Here is a 9,727-nt window from a genome sequence, read left to right as displayed (position 1 = left end):
TGCCTGTTACCTGATCCCATCGACACCTCATGATCTCACAGGCTGGTGTGCTTCTTCCATGTGGGCTTGTTGCTTCTCTGCTAGATGGCTGCTTGTTTTACTTCAAACCTTTAAGATCCCAGACACTGTATCTTTTGATAGCCAGGCACCATCACCTTACTTTAAAAGAAATTCCTTAGAACGCAGTACCAAGTTGACATCTCAGTGAGTTTATAAAGGCAAAAACTCATTTATCATTTACCAGGAATTTAAGCAAGCATATGACAAAACTAGAAAGCAAAATTAATGTTAACATTCTTTAGAGTTAGCAAGTGGTACAGGGTAAAGAATTGATTATAACATCCTGGTTAATAAAATAAGAATAGTAATATCCCAGTTATAGCACCAAAAGGAACAATATTGTTAATTACAATGTTCTGATCCCCAAAACATAAGAGTACATTCTAAAATCAATCACTAGCAGGGATTTCAAGAAGGGAAGGGGAAGGAGGCAGGTCATTCAGTGGTCAACAAAAAGGTGTCACTTTGGTCAATTTGTCTCACGTTAAAGGCTCCAAGTCCACTTTAGTTTTATATTTCCTCCTTTTTTTTTTTTTTTTTTGCCACTCAGATAAATATTTAGGTCCAAAAGGTAAGGGATCTGGAGAGGTTTTTGAGGGGGGTGGATGCTGTGAGCCCTCTCTCTGTCTCTCCCTCTCTCTTGAGCGCACGCACACACGTTCACAATCCTTTTAATTTTGGGGGGTGGGGTTTAAGGAAACATAGTCTATATTGTTACACAGTCCATCACAACAAGTGAAATCAGTAATAATATCCGGTTAAACTCGCCGTAAATGTGGTTCTCTTTATCTTTCCTCCCCTCCCATTCTTCCTCCCTCCCCATACAATTTCCTACCCCTCCCTCTCCCTGTTTCTATCCCCCCTGGCCTCCGCATAGTCTTCAAAGTCTTATCTTCGGTATAAAAAGTACATTGATATGTTTTGTTTTCCCGTACACCAATGGGGTCATTAAATACTGATCAGGGCAGGGGTAGCAAATTAGCAATTGACCGGGGTGTGCATATGTCCGCTCATGCTGTGTTTTTTACTCCTTTAGCAGACCGTTGGATCATGGGGTCTTCGTACTTGCATTTGTTTAAGGAAGTGCCTTACTGATTTCCATAGTGGTTGTTCAAGTTCACAGTCTCACCAGCCAGGTAAGAGTGTTCCAATTTCTCTGTATCCTCACCAGCATTTATTGTTTTCTGTTTTATTGAATTTTGTTAAAGGTGTCAGTGTGAGATGTAGTTTATTATGATCTTAATTTCTATTTCTCTTCTTGCTGATGAACATTAAGGTTTCTTCAGATGGGTGTTGGCCACCTAGGTGTCCTCTTTGGAAAATTGTCTATACTTGTCTGGTGCCCACTTTTAATTGTTTTTACTATTATTAAGATGTTGTATGTTTTTTAATAGATTTTGGAGATTAGCCCCTTATCTGATGTATCATTACTAAACATTTTGTCCCAGTCTGTGGGCTCCCTTTTAACTCTTTTTATAGCCTTTTGATAAGTGTCATGTTTTTACTCTATATTTTGTCTCCTAGATTGTGGGTGTTTTCATTGTGGTTGATTGTGTGTTTATGCCTGCAGTAGGGCTCTTCAGTTTGTCCCTGGTTTTTGTTGATGGTTTTTATGGCCGTGTGAGTTAAATAGGTCTTTGATTCATCTTGAGTTCATTTTTGTACATGGTGGGAGGTATGGGTCCTGTTTCATTCCTTTGCTATGAAGATCCGGTTTTTCCAGCACCATTTGTTGAGAAGGCTCTCTTTCCCGCTGAATGTGTTTCCATGCTTTATGAAAAATTAGGTGTCTGTAGGCATTTGGTTGTATTCTGTTTTCTCAGTTCTAAACCATTGAGCTTCATATCTTTTGTGGTACCAGTACCAGGTTGTTTTGATTACCATGACTATATAACAGATTTTAAAGCCTGGGAGTGAAAGTCCTCCTACAATGTTTTTTTTATTTTTTAATAGTGTTTTATATCGGGTTGATTTACTTCCATATAAAGTTGTTCCGTTTATTTGAAAAATTGTGGTGACATTTGGATCAGAATTGCTTTGACTTTATTAAGTAGTTTTGGTAATACTGACATTTCCACAATGTTTAGTCTATGTGTCTAGGAACCTGGCCACTTCTCAAGTGTTGTCATCCTTAGAGAAGGGAAAGCTGGGGCCAAGGTGTTCTAGGGTTTTTGGAAGGCACATCAATGCCAATGATGTCTGAATCCCAATCCCTGTGAATGTTGCGGGAGTTGACTGAAAGGAATTAAGGTTGTGGATGCAATGAAGATTGCTACTCATCTGATCTTGAGATGGGAAAGTCATCCTGGTGTTTCTAGGTGATTGTCATCCTAATCATGCAGATGAATTCACTGCTATCAAGTCAATTCAGAGTCATAGCAACCCTACAGGACAGGGTTGAATTGTCCCGCTGGGTTTCTGAGACTAACTCTTCACAGGTACCCTGCATCTTTCTCCTGAGGAGTGGTTGGTGATTTCGAACTGCCGACCTTGATATTAGTAGCCGAATGAGTAACTGCTACCCCACCACGGCCTCCACCCAACCACATAAACCTTCAAGGTGGAAGAGGCAAAAGAGAGGATCCGGGATATGCAGAGAGAAAGGACGCAACCTGCTGTTGCCATATTCTGCAGAACTAGAAAAGTCAAGGGTTCCAGAAGGGTTCGCCTCTGAAGTCTCTAGAAAGAAACACATCCTGCTTGATCCCTGGGGTTCAGTCAGGTTCACGGGGGGTTGGACTGGGCAGGTCTTGGACGGACAAGCTGCACTTGCACCCCATAATTTGTTATCCATCCTTGAACAACATAGGTTCGAACTGCGCAAGTCCACGCATTTGTAGATGTTTTTGCTGTTGCGACTGGGCAGAGCTCAAGTGCTGCTATTATCCATTTAAAACACCCCGTGATGATAAGCCTCTCCTTCGGACCCACATGCATTTTGTTTTATTTTATTAGATTCCTTTTTAAAAAATCCTATGAAGCCTGTTTATTGATCCCTGAGTCACTAGGCCGTAATCATCAGCTACACACACCCTGTGAAATGCAACTACATTAATATTTTTTTCCAAGCAGTTCTTTTGGCATCTAATTCACATATCATACAATTCAATAGTTCAAATAGTAAAAAGAGATATCAAAACATCACCACAATCAGTTTTAAAATATTTTCTTCTTTCTTGTCCTCATTGTTAGTAACTCCCTATTTTCCTCCAAGAAGCCAATGATACAATTACTGGGTTAGTCTATAGATTTACCTATCTTGGATTTCACATATTGCAAACCGTACAAAAACAAAGCCATAACAACAAAACAAAAAGCCCTCAACAACAGCAAAGTAAAGCAGAAAAAACTTCAATTAAAAAGAAAGCAGAAATATTAAAAACTAGAACAAATTAGTCAACACAAGATCAAATACTACTGTGTTAAATGTTAGCCTAACTGCTTCTGTCATAATCCACTTTCCAGTGCACCCTGCCTGACAGCAGGCTATTCACACCCCCAGAGTGCGAACAGGGGGAGTCCACTGGGAGCCGAGTCCATGTGGATTTCCCCTTGACTTTTGTTTCTAACTGAACCAACTTTACAATGAATCAACAGGGAGATCAGATGGTACCGTTTTACATGTTAGCCTAACTCCACCTGCCATGTCGACTTACAATGCTCTCTGTCTGATAACAAGCTCTTCACATTTCTCACCTATGTCAGTCGGGCGTTACCAGAGACTTAATCCAGGTGGGGACCCTGGGAATGGATGTTGGCTTTCCGCTCTGATCCAGAGCCTTCTGCAAAGCAGGTGCTCACAATTTAAGCTCTGATACTATTCCCTCTTTCAGATACAGATTTTGTTATTTATAATCTGGATGATCCATGGGTTGTAAATAATAAAATCTATGTAAATAATACAATTATTAATAATAAATAAATAAATAATGATAAATTTATAAATAATAAAATCTACTTCTTCCCTGTAGACTTAGTTGACTCCTTACTGAGATAGCTGATTGTTGGAAGACAAGCCTTTTAACACCCCAGAAGCTATTTTTTCTGGTAACCGGGCACCATCTAATTTCTTTGCCACATTTAGCTATAGCACCCATATTTTCAGCGATCTCTTCCTAAGGGCAAGCATCAATTAGGACAACATAAGAAGAACTAATTGTTCTTATTTGGGGCTAGAAAGACTTGTGAGCACTTGGCATTTTAAGCAACATGCTCCAAATGTTTGTGGTCACCACAGTAACAAGAAAATAAATCCTTTAATGAGTGACGTCTCTACAGTTGAAACCCCTGTTGGTCAAAGGTCAATGGTAATGAATGAGAAGCTACATTTTAACAGGGTCCCCAGGTGATACTTCTATAGCACCCGGTATGACTTACCTGAGAATCTCATAATACATAGGAATCACCTGGGGTCATGTTACACTGCAGATGCTGACTCAGTTTATCTGGGATGGAAATACAAATTCTCAGCAGCAGGTAGAACCAGAATGAGCCAGTTGGAAGGCCCGGTTCTAGTCTAATGAATTCCAGATTTGATCTCTGGCACAAAGAACTGTAAGAACATACATTCATTTCTTTAAATCACCTTTTTTTTAAACCACACGACTAGGAAATGAATACAGAGGGTGACAGGGGAGTTAGGTTACATTTAGTTTGATTTTATTTATTTAGGAGCCCTAGTTGCCTGTTTGGCCAAGTGTTCAACCTGATGGTCAGGGGGTGTGAACCCAAGAGGGGCTCCAAGGAGAGTTCCTGCTGGCCCAGAGGATCCCCGGCCCTGGACAGCTCTCCTCTAGCCTCAGGGTAGCTCTGAGTCAGAATAACTCGGCTGCACAAACAAAATGGCGACTAACCTCAAGTGAGCCATGAAACCCATCCTGTAGCTCCTCTGAGAGAAATTTCTGGTGGTCTGTTTCTATAAAGATTACGTCAAAAACAAAACTGCCAGGCAGTTCTACTCTGTAATATTATCATTATCCCCGCCTGGATCCATACAATAGTGTTTATCCTGCACTGAGTTTAAATTCACTGTACTAGGTTTTTCAGAAGGCTATGGTTTATAGTGAGTGCCTTAGATCCATGTTTGAGTCTCCATATAAATCCATCCTCCATTGAATCCTTTCTGACCTAAACCAACAACGTGAAAACATGTTACTTTAAGGCAGGGTGTGATTGAAAAATGGGCTCCTATCACTCCCCTGGTGGGTTAGAGGGTTCCTGTTGGATTGCTAACAGCAGGGTCAGCGGTTCAGAACCAGCAGCTGCTTGGTGGGAGAAAGATGAGGTCTTCTACTCCCGTGAGTAGAAACACTCTGATGAATATTCATGAATCCTGGGGCACTACAGGAGGTTGATGGGAATGCTGGGGAGGGGTGGTGGTGCTGTGGAAGGAGCTCCTGTGGGTGACTCCCAAAGCACCCTGGAAGATGGATTTTAAAAAGGCAAGGCACAAGGGCCATGAGCGATGAGGTCCTCCTGCTGAGGGTGCAGAAGAGCCGACCCCACATAGGCCCTGACTATGTTTCACCCGAATTTAGACATAAGCTCAAGTAGATTTGGGGCACAGAGCACTAATGGGAGATGACAGCAAGAACATCACTGATGATGAAAGCACAAGGTCATTAGAAGGACAGACACGACCCCCCAAATGGTAACAAAGCTATGACCAAAGGTGATGCCAAAAGACCGTCTGAACTTGTTCCTGAATGTAGAGGAGCTAATCAAATGGAGAGAGTGATGAAGCAACATCGCTGAACAGAAAAGCAAGGGCCGCTCTAGAGGACAAAGTGGGATCTTCTCATGAAATGTCTGCAGACCGCGAGTAGCATACCCCGGAGGAAGAACCAGCTCGGCATTTTTCAAACTGAAAGAATTGGAGACAAAGTTCAAGTTTTGACTTGCCATACTGAAGCATTCTCTGGGGACAAAAGGGAATGCTGCTGGAGCATAAAAAGATGATGGGGTAAATACAGGGAGTCATTATGCCGATATAGATCAGTCCGTGTCCAACCATTGCAAGAGGTAGCATAAGGTGGTGGCCAAGCAAGCAGGCCAAGGTGTGCGGAGGCAGGCGTGGAGAACAATCTTGCAAGAATTGATGGAATATCTTCAATTGCCAGCTGGTTCCTAGGAGGTTTGGGTATTGAAATCGTTTTATCAGTTTAATGACTCATAAACTTAGCATAATTTTCAAAACACCCACAAGCTTGTTAAACAACAAGTAAAATTTGTAAAACCCTTACCACGAGAAAGCATTTTCACACACCTTCTCCTTCAATTGTCCTAACAACCTAATGACTTAGACGAAACAAACACTATTCTTCTTCCTTCTAGGAAAATGGAAAGTCGGATGAGTGAATAATGAGACCTGCTACCTCTATGCCTTTGCGCTCTCTGATCTTTCTCTGGGAGATGCCCCCTAAGCCCTCTTCTACCTTAAATTCTCAAACGTTCATCCGGGTGCATCTTAAACATTCCTATCCTCTTGCTAGATGAAGAGAACACATTCTTTTGTGACCTACCACAGTACTCGGAGGAACCTGGTATGATGGGCTGTGTCCTGGGCTGCTAGCAACATCAGTAGTTCAAGACCACTGGCTGCTAGGAGGGAGAAAGATGATACTTTCTACTCCTGTAAAAAGTTAAGTCTTGGAAACCCACAGGGGCAGTTCTACCCTGTCCTATCGGGTCACTGTGAGTCAAAACTGACTCAAATGCAGTGGGGTTTTGTGTGTAATACTCAGAGGGAATTTTGGCGGCACTGGGATTAAGCGCTGGGCTGCTAACCCGAAGGTTAGCAGTTTAAACCCACCCACCAGGCTTTCTGCAAGAGGAAGACGTGGTCGTCTGTGTGAGTAACTATTAGGGCCTTAGAAACTCAATGAGGCTGTTCTTCCACATACTATAGAGTCAGAAGCAACGCCATAAGAGTGGGTTTAGTTTTTGATCATAATAACTCAAAAGGAGAACCATGGAGTTCAGTACTTTATTATCCTTTCACTCTTTTATTCCCAAGTATTTAATCTTATTGATTTTTGTATATTATTAAAAAAAAATCTCTGCTCAACATGACCAAAGATCCCCTCCCTCATGGATAGGGATCGTGTGACTTAGAGGTATTTGGGATCTCTCAGTACCCCTGTTCCCCTTTGTGTTAGTATGAGTAAACTAGAGAAACAAATCTAGGGAGACTCATGGGTAGAAGAAAGAGCTGTATATACAAAAGTAACTGTACATTAAGAAAACATCACAGCCCAGATCAAGTCCATAAGTCCGATATTAGCCCATATGTCTGATACCAAGCTATAATGTCCTTTCAGACTCACAAAACACATGCAATGACTCCGAATGCAGGAAGATCACAGGCCAGTGGGTGGGAAGTCTTGTGGATCCAGTGGTGCTGTAAACATTTCAGCACTGGCAGGGGTCTCCATGGGGCTTCTCTGGCTCCAGAGGTCATGGGCTATATTGGCGGGTAGTGCCATGTGTCTTGTCAGTAGAGCGTCTCTCAAGGAGTGAGCAGAGAGTCTCCCACCTCCAGGGAGGAAGACAGGAATTTCCAGGATCCTCAGAAGAAGGCCATGCCCTCCAGAGGCTTCATTGGCTATAGAATGATTGACAGGCTAGACTCCACCCTTTCACTCGTAATCCTCTCAAATTGACAACAGATGATACAGCTACCACACTGCATCTCACTGCCATTGAATCAGTTCTGGCTCACAGTGTCTCTATAGGACAGTGTTGAACTGCCCCTGTGGGTTTCTAAGAATTAAATCTTTATGGGAGCACAAAGACTCGTCTATGGAATTGTGGACTGAGTAACTCACTGCACCACCAGAGAGCATCCCTTCTTAAGGACTGCCATCTAAGAAGCAGGGCAGACAGCTTCCTGCGGGGGGGAAATGAAATGTAAAAAAAGCAAACACAGACAAGAAACATACCACATACATGCAGTGCCTAGAGCTGATTATGGGGATCCCATGGCACCCCTGTCAATGTGTCCAATCAAGACATGCTTTTAGTCCCACTGTCTCCGAGTCATACCCCTGTGGCCATGGTCATGGAGGTGGGGACATCCTTCCGTGACTTTATGGCACGCTGCTTTCCCTCAGCAGGGATGAAGATTGGCTTCTCTGTCTAACAAAATTAACCAGCTCTTAACTGGGACATGCTAAATAGCAATGGAGCATCTCGAAATTAGGACAGCTGCATTTAATGAAAAAGTAAACAGTAGCAAATGCTTCATGATGAATAGCAGTTTAGGAAGAATGCTCCCTTTTATATAATTTTAATCACTTTTTTTTTCATGAGAAAAATGGCTCCTTAAACCAAACCTACTACCAGTTGTTAGTTGATTGAGAGTCATAATACCCTATATTGGGTTTCTGAAGTTTTGTAAATGTTTACAGGAGCAGACAGCCTCATCTTTCTCCTGAGGAGTGGGTAGTCGGTTTGAACTACCAAACTTGCAGTTAGTTCCCATTGCTTACCCACTAGCATCACCAGGACTCCTTATACATTCCAATTGGCACAGCATTATTTGGTTCTCTTTATAACAGAAAAATCCAAACTGTGTCAACAACCTGGCTGTCAAATGCCACCTTTAGTTTGTTTCTCATCCAGGGAAGAAGCCGAGATTTTTGAAGACTTTAGATGTGTCAAATTCAGGTGAGGTCCAATTCTTTAAGCCAGTAAACTTAATGAGATGTCCTCACAATTTATAAAACTGCAGGTTCTGATTCCATGGATGTGGAGTGGGGCCCAGGTTCGGCATTCCCAACACAAGCAGTGGTACTAGAGTTCCTGGGCCCCAGTGCACCCTCTGGGTAAGAATGTTGTTTGTTTGTTTGTTTTTGTACTTTAATTGGCACATAATACGCATACATACAATTCAATGGTTCAATCATATCAAGAAGAATTATACAATCAACAGCACAATCAATTTTAGAACATTTTCCTTTTTTATGGTTAAATCACTTTTACAATGAGTTATGTCATCACAATCGGTTCTAGTGCTCCCTCTCCCTCCCACATACATTGTATGCTCCCCCAACTCCCTCACCCTCCCTGTCTCCCAGCCCCCACTCCTGCCTCCCCTATAAACCCTTGCATCAGTTATTATCTCTATGCATCTACTCTTTCTATGCTTCACAAACTGGGAAACCCAGCAGAAACAATTAAAAAAAACAGAAACAAGGTGGTAAGGATAAGATAATCATATAAAGATAAAAAAACAAATAACGACTAAGAAAGAAAAGACCGCCATCAATAATTTAGAAGCTAGGGAAGAAATTGTCATGGAACAAGCAAGAAATATTTGCACCTAGAACAATTTCAGGTTGGGTCAAGAGGGAAGTCAACAGACCAAGTATCAAGTTGGAGCCAGTATAATCATGATTACAATGATCTCTATCTGATAGTAAGGCTGTTTGAGACCATTGCCTGTGGCAGGCCTTTTGGCAGTGGCTTAACCTGACTGGATATTCTGCATATTGGTTTTGGGCTTCTACTGCCCTCCATAACCTTCTATTTTTTTTAAATCATTTTATTAGGGGCTCATATGACTCTTATCACAATCCATACACACATCAATTGTGTAAAGCACATTTGTACATTCATTGTCCTCATCATTCTCAAAACATTTGCTCTCCACTTAAGCCCCCGGCAT

This window comes from Echinops telfairi, unplaced genomic scaffold, assembly GCF_000313985.2.
Source record: "Echinops telfairi isolate 266 unplaced genomic scaffold, ASM31398v2 ScPeMD7_8;HRSCAF=38, whole genome shotgun sequence".
NCBI classification, from domain to species: Eukaryota; Metazoa; Chordata; class Mammalia; order Afrosoricida; family Tenrecidae; genus Echinops; species Echinops telfairi.
Note: the sequence above shows the minus strand (reverse complement) of the source record.